This window comes from Onychomys torridus, chromosome 3 (genome assembly GCF_903995425.1).
Source record: "Onychomys torridus chromosome 3, mOncTor1.1, whole genome shotgun sequence".
Taxonomy (NCBI): domain Eukaryota; kingdom Metazoa; phylum Chordata; class Mammalia; order Rodentia; family Cricetidae; genus Onychomys; species Onychomys torridus.
Window position 1 is genome coordinate 10,760,485 of NC_050445.1, and position 19,022 is coordinate 10,779,506.

Below are 19,022 nucleotides of genomic sequence, written 5' to 3' on the forward strand. Positions count from 1 at the left end.
CTCCTTTTCACATCAAAGGAAGCATCCTACACATTGTTTCCTACCTTTCTTTGTTCCATTTAATGACCCTGTTTAGAGATCTTCACAAATCAGTGCATAAAGCATTTCCATGCTCTCTTTAAGTTGCCACACAGTGTTCCACTGTATAGATGGATCATGGTTTATTTAAGTAGCCATCTACTAATGGATACTTGAATCACTTCCAACGTTTTCTAGTGCAAACAATGCTCTAATGGAAAACCTTCTATGTGTATCATTTTATAAGCATTCAGATACATCAACAGAAAAAAACGCCAGTGCCAGACTGGGTCAGAGGTAACTGCATATAATCCCGACAGGGACTGCCACTCTGCCTTCACTAGGGCGGTGCCATCTATGTTCTCATGAGAATCACAGTGCAGATCTTCCCCTATCAGGTCAGTGATAGAACTGCTATTCCTTAGAATTTTTCAGATAAAAGAAAAAGTTCTAGCCCTGCAGAGCTTCAATTCACATTGCTCTTATTTTGTGCAAAGGTGAACATGTTTTCTTAGATTTAAAAAATGGTACTGCAGTTCTTGTGTGAACAATCTGCTCCTGCCACTGGCCTCTTTTCTGTAGCATGAATCTTAAAAGGTCTTATTAATAAAATCAAACCTGAAACCAGTTATTGGAGTGAATGCTGGAAGATCAGAGAATCAGAACAAGCCACAGCTTCCTCACCTTGCCAATTCCTCAGTTGATCCTGTTTTCTCAAACTGGAAGCCTCTGAGTCCTCGTCCAAACAGAACTCATCTGAACTGCTGTTGAAAGCCTAAAAGCTTAACTAGCTCTAGTTCTTGGTCCTCACGCCTTATATACCTTTCTGCTTTCTGCCATCACTTCCTGGGATTAAAGGTGTGAGTCACCATGCCTGGCTGTTTCCAGTGTGGCTTTGAACTCACAGAGATCTGGATGGATCTCTGCCTCCCAAGTGATAGAATTAAAGGTGTGTGTGTCACCATTTTCTGGCCTCTATGTCTATCTAGTGGTTGTTCTGTCCTCTGACCCCAGATAAGTTTATTAGGGTGCACAATATATATACCACACTTTTCCTACTGCCCTGAAGAGTGTGCTCATGCTCATTTGGAGGCGTACTTTCCACAGACAGATTTTTGTATATTTTGATTTTTTTACTATATTTTTTACCATGTAAATTTTTTAAATTTAATCAAATTTACCTATTTATTTATTTAATGCCTTTTGAATTTTAAGTCACAGATAATCATATAGTTCAGGACTCTAAATGACATTGTGTTTTCACATAGTTCTTTTGCATTTTAAGCAGGTACAAATACATATTCATACTTTAATATCTTTGTTAAAAATATCACTGTTGAGGCTGAAGGTATAATATGTGAAGCATTGAGTTTGTTCCTAAATTCTAATCCAGTCACACATAAAAAAATCAATTTTTACTTTTTATAAGTGAGATAGATTGGACATTTTCTAAATTCTCATTCTGGTTTCTCTCTTCCTATTTTTCTTTGTCACAATTCTTTTGAATAAACATTAATAATCATATTAAAAGGATGTATTGAGTTGGGATTGGTAGAGTGCTTGCCTAGCAAGTGCAAGGCCCTGGGTTCGGTCCTCAGCTCAAAAAAAAAAAACCACAACCCCCCCCCCCAAAAAAAAAAACCACCCAGAATGTATTGCGTTCGAGTTTATTTGAACAGTGTGAGAAACAGAATCAATCTCTGGTATACCCTAGCTAGGCAAATACTCACTAGGCCCAATACCATATATAAAATATGTTCTCATTATCTGGGGATAGTTACATCAGTTCCCACAAAGGTCACAACCGAAAATAAGATTTTTATGAATGCTATTATGTTTGTGTAAATAGCACCTTGGATTTTTGTGAATGGTTGGGTTTCATGCTAGAATTTAGACAATTGATGCTCTTCAGCTGTTCATGGGGACGGCCCCCTTGTGTAAGACGGCCTTTCTTCTTTTTTTTTCCTTCTTCCTTTCTTCCCTTCTCCCCTCCGATTTGATTGTCTGAGGTGTGAAAGCAGGGTTGTCCACTCATGGCAGTCCTTATGATGATGATCTTCAAGCCCTGGCTGAGGAGGAAAGAGATCCCCACAGCCCAGTGAACAAAAAGCCCTTAGCACTGAATCTTTCAAGAAGAAGCTTGACTGAGAGACACAATACAGATTGCCTTTCAGAAGCTTCCAATTTGGGAGACACTATATTATTTTTCACAATTTGTTTAAAGGGGAAGAAATCCAACATAAAGCCTGACAAAATACTTTTCAATGATAGAGTTCACTTTCTGTCTGTATGTGACAACTGGTATAGTATTAGAATTGTGACAAAGAGGAAGAGAGAAAACAGGAAGCTGAACTGGAAAATGGTTCCTCTCAGCTGGAGAGTATAAAAAGTTTTTTTTTTGTTGTTGAGATTTCAGATAAGTAAAATACAGAACACTGTGAGTGTGTATCGTCCTTGCCAAGCTTTCCTGCCGAGTTCCAATTTTAGAATAGAGTGCATGCTGCAAACAAGCACACATGATGGTATTTTTAACAAGATTTTGACATTCTCAATTATTTCTGCTTCCTGCAGTTTCTTGAGAGCTCAATGATGCTAGCAAATTAAAGCCTAAGTCCACAAATTTCCAGATAACAGACTCCCTGCTCCTCTTACTTCCTGTCTACATGAAACTCAGGGTTTCTCTTAGCTGCCTCTGGCCAGTGGGCCCCCCTGAAGTGGGGAAGCTGGTGCACCCAGGTAGTGATAAAATAAAAATACAATTAACAGTATCTATAGTGCAAAATAGCAACTACCCAACTACAAATAAAACTTGGAACTGACTGGTGGTGTCTGGAAGTGATATACAAAGCTGTGAGGTGGAGCATGATGTCTGGAGGTTTTCACACATATTCCATGTCTGTGTCAATGCTGCTCTTTGCTGTGACCCACATGCAAGGAGGGAAAGTACCACCCAGCTTCCATCCTACCCATCACAGGCGCTGAAATGACAGCTGCTGCTCACCTGCTTCCTCAGTCTTCTAAACTCGAAAGGCCAGTCTATACTGTGTCTAAGCAGAAGACCAAGACAGAGGTATCTAAGGTCTCATGTTTACACCTTTTTCGTGATCTGGCAGAACACAGAGCAAAACATTGTTGAACTGAGCAAATGTATGAACCCACATGTATTAGGTTAAACACTCTGCAGGTGCTGTTTAGGCAGGAGTTCCATATGTCACAATTAAATTTATATCTTCAACCTGTAATCACCCGTCAGTGTTTTGGTCTTTAAGGATGGCTGAATCCCATGACTGTAGAAGCTGTCAAAATTTGTCTTCAAGCTAGCTTGAGGCCTACAGGCTGGACTGGTGCCAATATTCACACAGAGCAAAAAAGGTTTCAAAACCAAAGCATGTTCTTTGCATTCATGAAAACCTTAGAAATAAAAGACTTTTGGCCCAACAGCAGCTAGCAAGAGGGGTTTTTATTTTAGCTGAATTCAATGAATTATTAAAACCTGAGGGAAATGAAACTAGTCTAAGCTCCGATTTGGAATCTGGAACCTGTGTCTTCCTTTCTGAAAGTATGTTTGAGCCATGTGAGCACTTCACAAGGCTCACGTCTCTCCTCCCCTTCTTCTAGGACAGGACATCGTCTACCTAACCTGCCACTCAGATCGCCACATCTGGAACATCCTCTGCAACAGCTCATGTGATTATCTGACCCTAATTCCAGAACTCATCACAGTGACCTGGGTCAGTCTGACAGGAACTGGTGACCCAGACCTGAGCTGGGGTACTTTCAGGACTCTTCTTCTGCAAATGGGATTGGTTCCTGTAATCATGGTGAGGCTGAGCCAGAGTTGGATCTAAAGGGCCTACCAGATGTGCATGGAAGAAGACACAGGCTGGGATGGCTGCCTGAGATGTTCATGAGGCCTGTCTTCCATTACCCCTCCACGTGTGAACAAATGAAACAAAGTCCCAGCTCGTCACAGCAGGGTCATCCCAAGCATCAGCTGGCCAGCACCATCACACAATGACAGCATTCAGTGTTCACTGATTCATGCTTTATCTCATTACCCCTACAGAGGTGTGTGGGCAGGTACATCTCCATGTGGCCAATCAAGTAAAGTCAGGAAAAGTGGCTCCAGAAAATGTCCCAAAAGGACAAAATAGCAAACAAAAATAGGGGGAAAAGTAATAATACTGTTTATGGTCAGATCGGATCCAAACAGAGAAGTCAATATCAAGCTTCCTGCTGCCTTTCTGGCCATCTCCATTATTTGACCACTAAGCAACAGAGTGAATGAGAGTTGGCAACATGTGATATGCCTTCTATTGGTTGACTATGTTTCCCTAAAATTGTTGAAAATATAATTCCTGTGCCCAGAATGTAACCCTGACATTTAAGATTACAATGAGGCCCTTAGGGTAAGCCCAAACTCAATCTGAATTTCTAGAGATGAAGTCTCAGGAGACTCGTGGACTGTGTATGCACAGAGATCAGACCACATGAGGACACAGCAAGGAGCTGTATACCTGCAAGTCAGAAGACAGCCTCAGAAGACAGCCTTGGTCTTGGGCTTACCCTGAAAGAACGACTCTGGGTTTTAAGCCACACTGCCTGAGATATGCCAGGAAGGCATAGCTTTTTTTTTTTTTTTTTTTTTTTTTTTTTTAAAAAAAAAAACAGTCTGTGTGCTCCTGAAGGACAGGGATGGGACCCTTCCCAGTACTTTACAGTCCTACATGGTACAGTGCTAGAGGAGGCTAGGCTGAAATTTTACTTCACAGCTGCTTTTAAATTCTATGCCCTTTGCATTTTATCTTCAGAACCCAAACTCCAAAGATGTGAACCATAAAAAACAAGAGCAAATTCTATTTTGCCTTCTGGAGCTTGGCTTGGTGTGATGACCATTAACTAAGCTGAAGAATCATAGGTGTGTGTATGCAACATCCAATAAAGTGTTTGAAATGCTGTGAAACCCATGTGACTAGCAGCCAATTTTACCTCTTAATGAGCATTTTAACCAGGGCAATACAACAGAACATCAAACTGTGACGTGCTGTTACTACTACATGTAGCTACCCAGGTGACTGGCTGGCTCAGAAAGAAACAACAGTAGCCAGAAGAACATTTATTCTTCAGAAAAACAGAAGCAGGCTACCATGCAAAATAAGGACATAAAAATCAAAATGCACTGCATAAAAGACAGAACCTGGTCTATCTACAAACCATGGGAAATAAAATGCAGCTGAATGTGTAATCAGCTGTCTGTCACTTTCTGAATAGTGCCTAATATTCTAATTATTAGCCACTATACAGAGAAGGGGCAATTGCAGAACACGGAAGATTGCTTTAATTTTTTTTTTTTTTTTTTTTGTTACCCACAATTTGGAAATCCTTCACAAAAATATGACTCAGTACCCATAAGCTATAAAGGAACAGAATGATGAACAGTTAAAATTCAGTTTTCCATCCTAAAGCATTAAAAGAAAAGCTTTGAAGTTGTATTGACAGATATGACTACCAGTTGTAATCACAGAAATAAATGTAGTAAAACGATAATTTGTCTGTCACACTTTACCAAGGGAGAAAGTACAGCACAAGCAGCTGAACTGTGAAGCTAAATGAAAGCAAAGACAGAATCCAATTTCTAATGAAATGTGGAGCATTATTAATTGGTTCCCTAGCAACAGCCAGGCTAAAATTACTTAACATGTCTGCTCAATTAGATGCAAATTTGAGTGTTATCCTTTAAATGTTGATTATACTTGGTCTTTTCAGATGCAAATCCAATGTGTCAAATGAAAGTAAATGTTGACAATGCTGACACAAAAAGATCCCCTGATTAACACCATCCTATTGTGAGCAGAGGCAGTGGAGGAGCTTCCCTGGGAAGACCTCAGGCTGTCTGGTGGCCATCTTGTCTACTGTCATCCTTCACCTGTCTGTCCTTCCTGTCCTGCACCAGCACTGTTCACTCCAGGGCAAACATTCTCAATGATACTGCTGATTCTCATAGGGCCTACATGAGAGATGCTCTCAGTTTAGAATTCAATCCAGGAAACTCAATTAGGGTTTGCACATAAGTCCAGGGTTGATTTCACTGTGGATTTTACGGCTGGAACCAGACCTTTGGTGATACAGTCACATTTCCTGGACACTGTCAAGTAAGGCAGGCTTCTTCTTCCTGCAATTTTGTTCTACCCTTTAAGAGTGGCATGTCAGAGGTGGCAACAGGAAGTGACAAGAGGTGCAGAGGAAGATGAGTGTCTAGGGTTAGCCTGCATACACATTTAAACCTCACTCATCTCTCAGTAGACTTAAAAAAATTCACTAATTTCAGCAAGGCATGTAACTGTTATCTGACGAGTCAAGAGGCTGAGACAGGAGGACTGCCATAAGTCTGAGGTCAGTCTAAGCTACATAGTCTGTCTGAAGAAACCAAAAACCAAAACCCCGAACACAACAATCACTACTATTGGGAGGCCACACAGCTGAGCTGTTAGGCTCGGCTGGTCTTGCTGTAAAAACACTTTTAAGCGTGGCCCATGATGACATTGGTGATCTAGGTTACTTTCCAGGACCTGAAGGCCACTGTCACTGAAAGCCCTAGCTCTTGGATCTGCAGGTGTTCAGTGACTAAACTGGTGATAAACCTTGGTGCCTGCCTCCTTTGCTACCTTAACCATTAAGGCAGATTCCTACTTATCTGCATATCAACAAAATCATCTAGAAGTGTTTTGACAGAGATGCCATATAAGGTTCATTTGACCTAATCTACTTCATCTTTGTCCATCCTTGCACAGTTAAAGACATCATGAGAAGAGTAACTAAGACAATGTCCCATTTCAGGTCCATTGTGTAGAGCCCAGAGGTCTTGCTCCCCCCCCCCCACTTCCCTTTAAGCCTTCTAGCACAGCACACTCCCAAGGATATTCTCTGCTCCCATCTCCTTTGGTTTGCTAGTTTCCCAAATAAATCTTTTTCCTTTCCACAACAAGGCCCTGACTCGCTGGGCCTTTTGAGTGGCACACAGCCAGATATGGATTTGTTTTTAGATATATATCATTCATGGAACTACCAGCTGCCTCGGGACCTTTATAAATGGTGGTGTGTTGCCTCATTTTCCCTCACTCATGCAACAGATGTATGCTGCACGTTTACTATTTGCCAGGCAATGAGCTGTGTACCAGACACAGTAGTCAGAAAAAGTGCCTATTATAACCCCTACTGCAAGCAAATGCATACATAAATACATAAGCAATAACATTTCAGATAGTGATTATAGCTAAGAAGAGAACACAGCACAGGAAAGACATGGGTGGAGGTAGGGTTCACAGGCCACATTATTGAAGATACCTTTCACATAGACCTTAAACACAAAAAAGCAAGGCAGTCATCATTGGGGGAAGCAAGTCTACACTCAAGATAAGAATGAGTCTGGAACAGCAGAGACCAGAGGAGCTAGCTGATGTGAGGAACAGGAAGGGAGGAAGGTGATGACATAAGAGGAGCAACTGTGGGGGCTGGAGAGATGGCTCAGTGGTTAAGAGCACTGACTGCTCTTCCAGAGGTCCTGAGTTCAATTCCCAGCAATCACATGGTGGCTCACAACTATCTGTGATGTAATCTGGCTCCCTCTTCTGGCCTGAAGGGATACATGCAAGCAGAACACTGTATACATAATAAATAAATAAATCTTAAAAAAAAAAAGAGGAGCAACTGTGGAGAGTGAGGTCAGTCCTTAGACCACTCAAACAAGACCATCAGTAAGCCCCTCCCTATGGATACACTGCATGATTGTAAGACTGAGCAAAAGTCTGCTACACAAGAGAAGAGACAGGTGGGGAATCATGATGGGGGTGAGTACATATAGCTAACCCAAAAGGGTTTTTCATTTTCAGGTCAAAGTCCAGTGTTCTTTGATTTGAAAATCTTCCTGGCCAAATGGAATGCAGTCTTGAACTGATCTCTCCCAAAAAGAAGTGGATTGTGTTTTCCAGCCAAAGCTCCCTGCCTGTGAACTTCAAAAGGTTGGGGATCAGTGAATAGATTAATTGTTCAAAACACTAAATCAAGACTCTAGGATATCCTAAGAAGTGATCAGCAACTTAGGACATATATTAGAGCAAGTTCAGAAGCTTGCTTTTAGGGAGTTAGCAGAGTTGACAGCTGCATAGCAGACCCAAGGGCTTACACTTGTTTTGTGAGCGCTGGGCCAGGGAAAATGGGCAGATCCTTCTCTGAGGCATGGCATTTGCCCTGTAAGTCAGGCCTTATGTAATCACAAATTCCCTTTATCAAAACATGCACCCTCAGGTCTAGTCCATCCCAAGATGGGGTGGCACTCACTGATGGCTTGTTGGGGGCACACAATAGATGACACAAGTATCTTTCTTGGCTTGCCCCATGAAACTCCTATGTTAATCCTTACAGAGAAACACCACTGACCCCTCACTTAGCCTGAGGGTCTAGACTAGTGGTTCTCAACCTCCCCAATGCTGCTACCCTTTAATTCAGTTCCTCATGTTTCAGTGACCCCCAACCATAAAACTGCTTTTGTTGCTACTTCATAACTGTAATTTTGATACTGATATGAATCATAATATAATATTTGTGATAGAGGACATCTGGTATGTGACCCTGTGAAAGGGTCATTCAACCCACAAAGAGGTCTCCATTCACAGGTTGAGAACCTCTGGTCTAGAGAACAAAAAAAATGTGCCAGAGTTCTCAGTGAGTAGTCCTGGATCAGAGGCTTTGGAAGTCCTAGGGAACTGTTAGAAAAGTATATCATGTTTACCCCAGACTTAAGAAATTCAAATTCAGGCAGTAGAGCCAAAAATCTGCTCTTTAACAAGCTCTCCAGGTGCTTCTGCTAAATTTGAAAACAGCCTGCCATTCTAGCTAACTCAGCAAGATGGTGTGTTTCTGAGTTTAACCGTAGCACCAGTTTGCTGCAAAGTTTAATCAACAAGAAAACAAGAGTTGGACAGCTCCTTCCACATCATGGTATGCAATCAAAACACATTAATTGTCTTAATTTCCTGGAACAATGACTTTTCAAAAGATCAACCACTCAGAAGACAAGATGCTGACTTGCTGGCTTCTTGGGATAACAGATTAGTCCAAGGAGAGGTGAGAAACAGTTATTCTTTAGAAACTCAGGTTGGGGCAGGCTTCTGAGAAAAATCACTAAGTCCTCTGTTCTGATCCCAGGCTGTTTTCCATGAGCCTTCTGTCAGAACTGCCATGTTCCATGGACAGAAGGTAGATCACAGCAGGGCTTCTATAAAGAGGCCCCAAGTGTTCACTGAGGATGTGACTCCCTTACAGCGTACATTTGAGAGAACCAGAGACTTGCTTATCTTTCAGTGTTTCTAACAACTTAAAAGAGATGTTATGCAGATGTACACTTGTTATAAACCTCTAAAACAAACAGGAAACCTAGAAGATGCTTCAACCCTTATAAAGATGAGGAATCTCAGATCAAAGGGTGACTCTCAAACTGAATTTCACAAGACAGTCACTTGCAATGCCTAATAAAAATGCAGACTTTAAAAGTCTCAATATGAAGCATTTTGATTGAGTTGGTGCAAGTCAGGGATGGGGCAAGAATGTGCCTTTTATAACTATGTTTAAGGGATTAAAATATGTATTTAAGTTACCAACACCATCCCTTCTACAGTTGTTAAAGAGCTTTGCTAGAGGATAATTAGAAGGGTTTTTTTTTTTTAAAGTTTTAGAAAAATAAAGCAATACGGCATCAAAAAGAACAAGTTCCCTTTTCTCTAAATGCATGCTAAAGTAGTCTTCATTAAACTAACATTTAACTTTTTCTTATTACAAAAGTTAAGCATAATCACTCTAAAAATTAGAAAAGGAAAGGAAAGAGATACAGTATAAAAATACCTACCATTTGATAGATTGTATTTTTCAGAGAACACTATGGGTTAGTGTTTAGATGTTCTATTCAGTTAAAAAAGCAAGGTTAAACACACACACACACACACACACACACACACACACACACACACAATATATATAGGTAGTTATTACATATTACACAATTTTAATAGCTAACAACATTGTCAACTACCACTCCTTTAGTCTTTTAGATATAAAATGACAGAATGATAAAACTTTAAAAATCAAGGAATTAAAATTCTATTTATGTAGCCAGCACATAAGTACAAATATCTGTGCCATTTGTATGATTATAATAAAAATCTGTTTTTAATAAAGCAATTTGGTGCTGATAAATTTTCAGTGACTCTTAGTAGTTGAGTGAATGCCTGCACATGACTAGAGGCCCCTAGACACATAGAGAATAAACTAATGCAAGCTTTGGAATTTGTGAAACTTACTAGACCAAGGTTTTCTCATTAAATCCAAAGGGAACCAAAAGGCCACTGGAATGAACCAGACTCACCCCAACCCTGTTTAATGTGCCCATAGAGTCTATAAATGAATTCTTTCAACCAGAAAGTAGTGAAAAATAAGTACATTTTATAGAATATACCACAGCCTGAGAGCTGAGTTTTTGGACATTTATAAATGAGGCACAAAGTATGCAGGTTTACTTGAGCATGCACCTACATCCATATTCCCAGGCAAGGCCTGCATCAGAAAGCTTGCACTGGCTTCACCACTTAGCTGTTGCTGGAACAGAAGACGGTAAAGAACAAACTCTGTGCTTATTAAGGGTTTGCTTAGGGCCAAGTACAGAAGGACATGAAGTCCTATGTGTTCTCTAAAGCAGAACTTGAGTGTTATTAGAAGCCAGCCTGGTAGTGTGAACTCTGAAAATGGGGCTCACTCACCCTTTCTCAGTCTTTTGTCTGCCACAGTACCCCTATGCTCATAAACACAAGAGATGATATAGGATACCAAATACATGGATGTTAGCCAAAGAACAGAGATATACAACCAAGGTAAGGAATTTGTCCTTTGAGAACAAGAGGACAGGGTTCCAAAGAGGGCTCAGCATGACCCTTACCAAGTGAGCTCTTTAGGAACAAAGACTCCAAGTCCCCCAGTCAAACCATGGTTACGTTTTTCATTCAGATCTATACAAAACTTTCAGAGCCTATTGCTGTGGGATGTTCAAGTATGTCAAATATGTTGCTCTGATTGGTTAAAATAAAACACTGATTGGCCAGTAGCCAGGCAGGAAGTATAGGTGGGACAAGCAGAGAAGAGAATTCTGGAAAGTGGAAGGCGAAGGCAAAGGCAGAGAGAGCTGCTAGCTGCTGCCATGACAAGCGAGATGTAAGGTACTGGTAAGCCACGAGCCATGTGGCAAGTTATAGATTAATAGAAATGGGTTAATTTAAGATAGAAGAAGTAAATAACAAGAAGCCTGCCACAGCCATACAGTTTCTAAGTAATAGGAGTGTCTGAATTTATTATTTGATATGTGGGTTGTAGGATCGCGGGGGCTTGGTGGCACCTGGAGAGAAAGAAGCTCTCCAGCTACAGCCTATCATAGCAGTTTCTAGGTCCAATTATTCAGGATATAAAAACTGTCCATCAGTTCCAGTAAGAACCTTCAGTATGGCATAACAGTACTGCATGACAGTACTGCATGTCAGTAATATGTATACTTACCAAGACAGAAGGCTTTTAAAGTCTCACCAAATAAACATAATAAACAATCTCCATAGAGAAATAAATGATTCCCAATCCCTTCCCAGAACACTTCACCACAACCTTCTCTCTATATAAGTACAACCATAATATACACTATTAGAATCTTTAAGATCCTGAAAAATTATACATATCATCATCTCTTTGCATTTTCCCTATAGGTAACAAGCAAGACAGACAGACATTTAGTCCCCAAACTATAGTCTTTGAACATGTGTCAAAGTTGTGTATTTGATGTCCCTTTATTCATTCAACAAGTGACTAAATGAAGCATTTCTCAACACAACCACAGAATTTTTCACAGGTTATCTCAGAGCTGTAGCCTACAATTTTGGCAGAGTTCAGTTACTGCTTTCTTAAGAGTCAAATATTGCTTTGTTGGTTTTTTTGTTTGTTTGTTTTGTCTTTGTTTTAAACTTCTGGGTTGGAAAACTGGATTGTCATGTTAGAATAATTTTCTCAATAGTTACTGATGTGTGAAAGTCAAAGCCATTAGGTGTGACTTTTGACATGGAAAATTTCAATATACAGGTCTTCCTATTCACAGTACTAACCTATCAAACCTGGGACATATGGTTCAGAGACTGACCACAAAAAGTAGTGATTAAAATAAAACCTCTTTTTGATCATACTGCCCCTGTGATCAGTGGCTTCTTGGCTGAAACATTTCTTCCTTGGAATCCCATGGATAATATAATATATATATATAATTTTCCTACTACAGCTGATGAAATTGAATGTAAAAGCAAATGAATTACTGGCCACCTGATTAGCATTAGAACATACTAATTAGGGTAAGCAGTATGTGGTGGTCTTGGCTGGGAAAAGAGCAATGGATTGATTCATTAGGGAGAAGGAGGCAAGACTCAGCTCATTTATATTGACCACAACATGAAATCAAGTCATGTTCCAGAACCAGAACTCATTAAAAAGTGCCATGGAAGAAAAGTGAGCAGAGGCTGTTTTGCTTAGAAACTTAAAGACTGTTGGGAACAAAGGACCAGGGTAGCCACAGCTTAAGGGAAACCAGGACTACCCATAAAGATTTCAAAGGAGTCAACTTCAAGGACAGGGAAGGATTCTTAGGGTGGTAAGCAGAGGATTAAGTGGAAGTTATAAAGTGAAATTAGTGCAAAGGCAGTTTGAGCTACACATAAGGAAGCAATTTCCAGCTCTAATTTTCATTAGGAGCACAGAATGATCTGTGCAGTGATGATCCTTCATCATGACCATTATTTGAAATTACTGGCACTCACATGCATAAACAGAGTGGAAATTAAATAGACATGCAAGACAGAGCACTGTGATCAATTTTTTAAATCTTTCAACTGCAGATGACATTTCCAAAATAAAATACTCCAGTGTAGTAAGCTTTCAATTTCTAGCATTCAGCTTGCAATCAATGCATGTGAAGAACCTCTATGACTTCTATACTCACCCCACCCCCAATGCCATCTCTGGTCTCGTCCTGCTTTCTGTCCTGTACTACAGAACTCTCTGCTCTGCCACCCTCAGAACTTTTGGGAGAATCTGGGAGGAGAGGGAAGGAAGAGCACACTATATTCCCAAGCAAAAAAGTGGCTCTGCCTTTCCCAAAGAGACCCTCCCCCAGCCATGCAAAGGCTTTGTCTCTGTTTTGTCATCTTGAGGAAAAAGATTCATCTGTTCTATAAACAGCCTTCAAAGAAGTAAATTCTTTTCTGTGTCAACCAGATCCTATCAGTTATTTACACTATGAATCAGACTGACTTTCTAACTACCAATTACAACTGGCTGCCTTGAAGAAACAGGGATTTTCAGAATGTGTGAAGTGGGGAAAGGAACGGGGTAGACCCAAAGGAGTAAGGAAGCCACCTGGCTGTGAGTCCATCTGGCCTATACAAAGAGAAGTGAAGAGAAACAGGGACACACATTGAGTTTGCTTTGACAATCTAGCAGGGAGACTCCAAAGAAAACAGTTTCTTTACTCAGTAGCCACATGTTTCCAGGACCCAGAATTCAACCCAATATTAATCCTATAGTTGAACTTACTATTAACATAGTAGTTTTTTTTCTTTTTGAGGAATGGGCAAGGCCAGGAAACCCTGGCAATAACTCCCTATTGTGGCCCACTAGGACTGTGGCTCCCTTTCAAATCTGACAATGACCATGGGGGTCTTTCTTAAGTCCTTGAGCAGGCCAACTTGTTCTTACCTCAGGCCTCTGCACCTGATTCTTCCTTTGCCAAGAACAGCCTTCTTCTGGAGAGTTTTTCCTATCACTCTGGTCTCAGAATAAACTTCACCCCTCAGAGGGGCCTTCACTGAGCCAAACCAATGTTGCCCACCTGCCTCTTAAAAAGCACACAACTTCTAGTGTCTAGAGGTTATCCAGTTTCTTTCCTTCACAGCACTTAAAGGCCCACTGGAAATGCTATCTGTGATTCATCTGTCGTCCTTACTCAAGTCCAGGTGTTGTAAAGGCAAGGCACAGTTTTCTGGTGGTTGCTGTCTCTCCCGTGTGTGAACTGTGCCTGGCTGGCCTGAGTTATCCATGGGCACTGGCTGTTCAAAGAAGAACCTGGGAACCCTTTGCCACTTCCTTTGTACCCTGGAGATAACTCCAATCTGAGCAGCACAAAGGCACAGACATCCAAATCTCCAACCTCATATCCATGGCTCTATTTCGAGGTTGGGTCCCATATTGTTTTCAACTTGCCAGTGTTTTCTCTCTCAAAGAACACCGTTGAGAACCCCCTCTTGGAGACTTGTATCTGCCCAAAGGGGCTCACTTTAGTCAGGTTGAAAATATGCTCCTGTAGTGACCACACAGACTGTACTTCCCTGGCTCCTGACAAAGTTTTAAAGTATGTGTGTGGGGGGTTGTGATTCCCACAGCACATTTCCCAATCCTTTTTATACAATCTTCTTTATTTGTTTTGAGACAAGGTATCTATGTGTAGCCCTGGCTGTCCTAAAACTAAGGTCAGGCTGGCCTCGAACTCAGAGATCTGGCCACCTCTGCCTCCCAAGTGCTGAGATTAAAGGCATGAGCCACCATGCACAGTAATTTCCTATTTTTATTACGCTTACTTATATTTAAATTTCCTCTTTTGGTTCTTGTGGGGTTGGTTTCATGTCTATTCCTTCTACCCCCAGGATGCTTAGCATTGAGGTTTAAGTGAATACACAGATACTAACTCATTATGATCTGAAATGACTTCAAACTAATGAGTTGTTTGGTGTACAAGTAAGTAGCAGTTTTCCTCAGTAATAATAACTGTGTGTGGTGGCTAAATTTTTACTGCTACTCCAAATGGACTGAAAACTACTTAGGAGATGTGTAAGGCTCATGGCTGGTGTCTGTGAGGCTTCTCCAGACAGGACTGGGTCATGAGGGTTCTGGCATAATCAATGGTTTAATCTACCAATGGATTCAATTTTTGAAAAGATTACTGGGATGGGGTAGAGCTGGGGAAGGTAGGGCATAGCTGGACAAAGAAAGTCCCTAAGGGTAACCTTTGAGCAACTTTTTGCCCTGCCTTCTTCCTGCTGATTTGCTTCCTGTCTTCCATGAAGTGAACATCTTTCTCTCCAACATGTTTTCACAGCCATCATGATCTGCCTCACCAGGAGTCCAGAATCAGTGGGGCCAAGGACTAGGGACTCAAGTCTCTGAGACTGTGAGCCAAATAAAACCACCTCCTTCCTTAGGTTGGTTTCTCTATCAAGTGTACTGTGAAAGTGGTTAGAAAAGCAACTTCTACACTGGGTAAATCAGAGGACACAGTATTGTCTTTACATAGCAACATCCTAAATTACCACTGACTATTTACTTTTAAATGCAAAGATGCATATGCTGTGCTGCACACACATAAGGACACAGGTCTGAATGAAAATCCAATACAGAAACTGGAATGTGGAAAGTTCTTAGCCCTAAAGCTCTGTTACTTTAAACTGAACAGCATTTCCTCCTTAACAGGCTAAAAAACTAAGAGAAGAGCATTGATACTCTGAACACATGCTAAAGAGCAGAAGGGAGACACAGCATTTACTCTGAAGCACAAAGTACACTGTTTAGCACCAACGGGTTATTGCATGCTACAATTTTATATGTTTTACAATCATTCCAGCACCAGCTAATTGCTAATAAGAGTGAGGAGCTCCCTGCCACACACTCACAACACATGTTCTTTGGCCATTCCAAAAAGAACTGGCCTGGGCTCATAGCAAAATAACTTGACTCAGGACTTTCTGCCAAAAATTTTATCTTGTAAGTGCCCCTACACACAACATGGACATCTGGGGGTGCATTTGAGATAATGGTTTTACAAGAACAGGGAGGAGATGTTTTCAAGGGCAAAAGACATTTTCAAAAGAAGCAATTACTTTTATGTCTGATCAACAGGCAAGAACAAGAACTATAAAATACGTTTTGAAAACTCATTTCAGAGCAAGGCAAAGTGACATTTATAGCAGCAGCAGCAGCAGCAGCAGGGACACCAAGCTGGCAGGGTCTGGGCTAAGGTAGCACCAACACCAGAAGGTTTTGTCGCTATGCATGCCGGTAAAGGAGGTTATCAGCAGCCTTGTCCCCAGTCTTCTCCTTGTACTAATGGCCTGTGTCACTGTACCCTCTCTTCTGTTAAGGAACTCCGTGTGAAGTTCTGCAAGCTGCTGAGATTGGTAACTGTACAAATATTTTCTCAATTCTCTGCTTCACCTTGGGAGCGATGAAGCTCATATTTCCAACATGTATGGACAGCCTTGCAATCTAAAATGCTGTTACACAAGTCAAAACTATAATACTGAACTCAACCTCACATAAGATCCTTACTCCTGAAGGCTCATGAAACATCAGGTGTTGTGCTGAGTGTTTTTGTTTATAACCACATGACCCTTACAACTCCATATAAAAGGTATAGTTCTTTACAGATAAAGGGAATTGCAAAACGGAGCTTATACTTTGTGTCTGGAGTATTCACAGCTAAAGGTAAGTAGTAGATACTATATTCATATACAATGTTCCTAACTCTGATTCCAAATCATCTACTGTATGGAGCTTTTTCTTGCTCCTATGATCTCTAAATGGGAAGTTAACCTTCTTGGAGAAGGACCAGAGAGAAACCCCCTGGATCTTATAGGTACATGACCACATATGTGCCTTGACACAGGGTATTTAGAATCTAGTGGAAATTCTATCTCAGTTGAGGTTAGGCTGGGCTGGGCTGCCTACACAGCAAGTTCAATGTATTAGGTACTGTTGGATAGCTCAAATCTATTAATGATTAGTGAGCACCTTCTATATATTTGCCACTTCAAATTATGGTAGAATTTATGATAGGATAAATTATGGTAGGATGATTTTCAGTGCTGGGGATGGACCCAGAGCCTTATGCACACCCGGCAAGCACTCTATCATTGAGCTACATGTCCAGCCCACCATGCCAGAATTGCAGAGATTGATATCAAGTCTTCATCCTCATACGGTTCACATCATAGTTAGGGAAATAGACTAGTTGGGTAGTAATAAGTACTCTATATGGCCAGACCCAGTTCCCATCCAAGGACTGATTGTTGAGGCACAGGGACATGTCTGGACCAAGCCTAAGCTGAAGAAGACAAAGGGCCTACTGCTGTGGGATGTTCTGTATGTCAAATGTGTTACTCTGATTGGTTAAAATAAAGTGCTGGTTGGCCAGTAGCCAGGCAGGAAGGATAGGGTAGGCAGGACAAGGAAGAGGAAAAGGCTGGGAACAGGAAGGCTGGGAGGGGACACTGCAATGACACCCAATGTGTTGGCAAGAATTTCCACCTAAAACCTGAGAAAAAAAGATTCTAAAACGGAGCTAAAAACAGCTTCCTAGTTGTCTCTCTCAAGTTAGCGGCAACCTGCCGGTTTGAGCTACTATGGCAGGTTCCTAGCGTCTGCGTCTGACCTGCAGTGTGGCGGGAATGAGGAATCTAAAAGTGGCACTTTACTCTGCTGAGTGGTGAATTTAGCCTTTGCGAGTTTTTTTTTTTTTTTTTTTTTTTTTAAAGGGTTTCTGGGCTATGCACTGCTTTGATAGAACTGCTTCTGATAGTTGATGGTACACATGGCTCCAGACCCAGAGCTGGTGGTAAACTGTACCACTGCCATGTTGGGAAGCTGAGGTGGGTGGAGCCAGCAGCCACAGTGGTGTTTCAATCTTACAAAGATGGATATTATACAGAGAATCTGGTTTGTCTTGTCTTTAGGATTTTTAACTACAGAAAAAGATTTGATCATAAAAGCTGTTGAGTTAAACAAATATGTAAATTTTAAAGGTACCTTAACTTTAAAATTTGGATATAAGGATATGTTGCTTTGGAAAAGAGTCTCTGCTTTTGTTTCCACAGAAAGCCAAAGACTGTGGATTTGTTCCAGATTAAGATACATCAGGTTTGATCAGCCAAGACCACCTGAAAGGTCTCCAATGACACCATGGCCCAGATGATCCGACATCCAGAATGGTTTCAAGGCAACTGGCTCAGAGGTTTACCCTCATGGACTACTCCATAATCCTAAAATTTTCTTTGTGTCCTCATAAGATACAGCGCCCCCCTCCAGCAGGAAGTAGTAAGAAAAACTACGCCCAAATTCCCAGCTGGCTTTGAAAATGGAATTGGCTCACTCCTTCTCTAAACCCAAGCACATTGTTAAAAGAAAAAGTTAAGAGATTCTTATGTCCCAAATCAAAAGAGCCCTCTGGTGTGAGACAGAGAAAAACCAATATTTTATTTAAAACAGGTTGATTATAAATGCAATCTCTTTCTAAAGATAAAAAGGGGATATGATATAGATATGATAGGATGAAAGGGTAGATTAATGAACTTACTTCTAAACAGCAACAACTCATTTAAAATGTTTTACATTGGTATATATTTTAGTCTATTGATACAAACTTAAAGTTAATTTTGTTATACTGTGTGTATATTTCTACTCTTGTTTAAGGTATTATGTTTGTACAGCTCATTTAAAATTGTAATGGATAATTAAAAATAGATTAATAACCGGTCATCTATGATAATCATACTCATAGCCATGTTAGTTAAGTCTTCTAGGTATACACAGAGATATTTCAGATAAACAGGTAATCTTCAAACACTTCAAAGGTCTACAGAATATAGCATTTAAACTATTTTTAAAATTTAGACTTTGGACAGTGAGACATGTCTGCTCCTGGCAGCACCAATTTACTTCAGAGAGGAGAATGGGCACTGAAGACACTTCATATGGAGTTTATCTTCACCTTGGCAAAAATAGCCATTTGGGCAAGGAACTGTTCTTGCCTGGACTGTTTGATCGACTGGACATGCAGGACCCATAGAAAGGTGACCACTAAACTTTTCTTGACAAAATGGTCCTTC

The 19,022-nt window shown here is 40.8% G+C and overlaps 1 protein-coding gene and 1 non-coding gene across 2 annotated transcripts in view; both read right to left on the reverse strand.

Annotated features, from left to right (window-relative positions):
• The window catches only part of Jazf1 (JAZF zinc finger 1), a 306,088-nt gene that overhangs the window by 240,827 nt on the left and 46,239 nt on the right, over positions 1-19,022 (reverse strand). The window lies entirely within an intron of this gene.
• On the reverse strand, positions 2,017-2,123 carry LOC118580975. Its single transcript, XR_004944623.1, has one exon.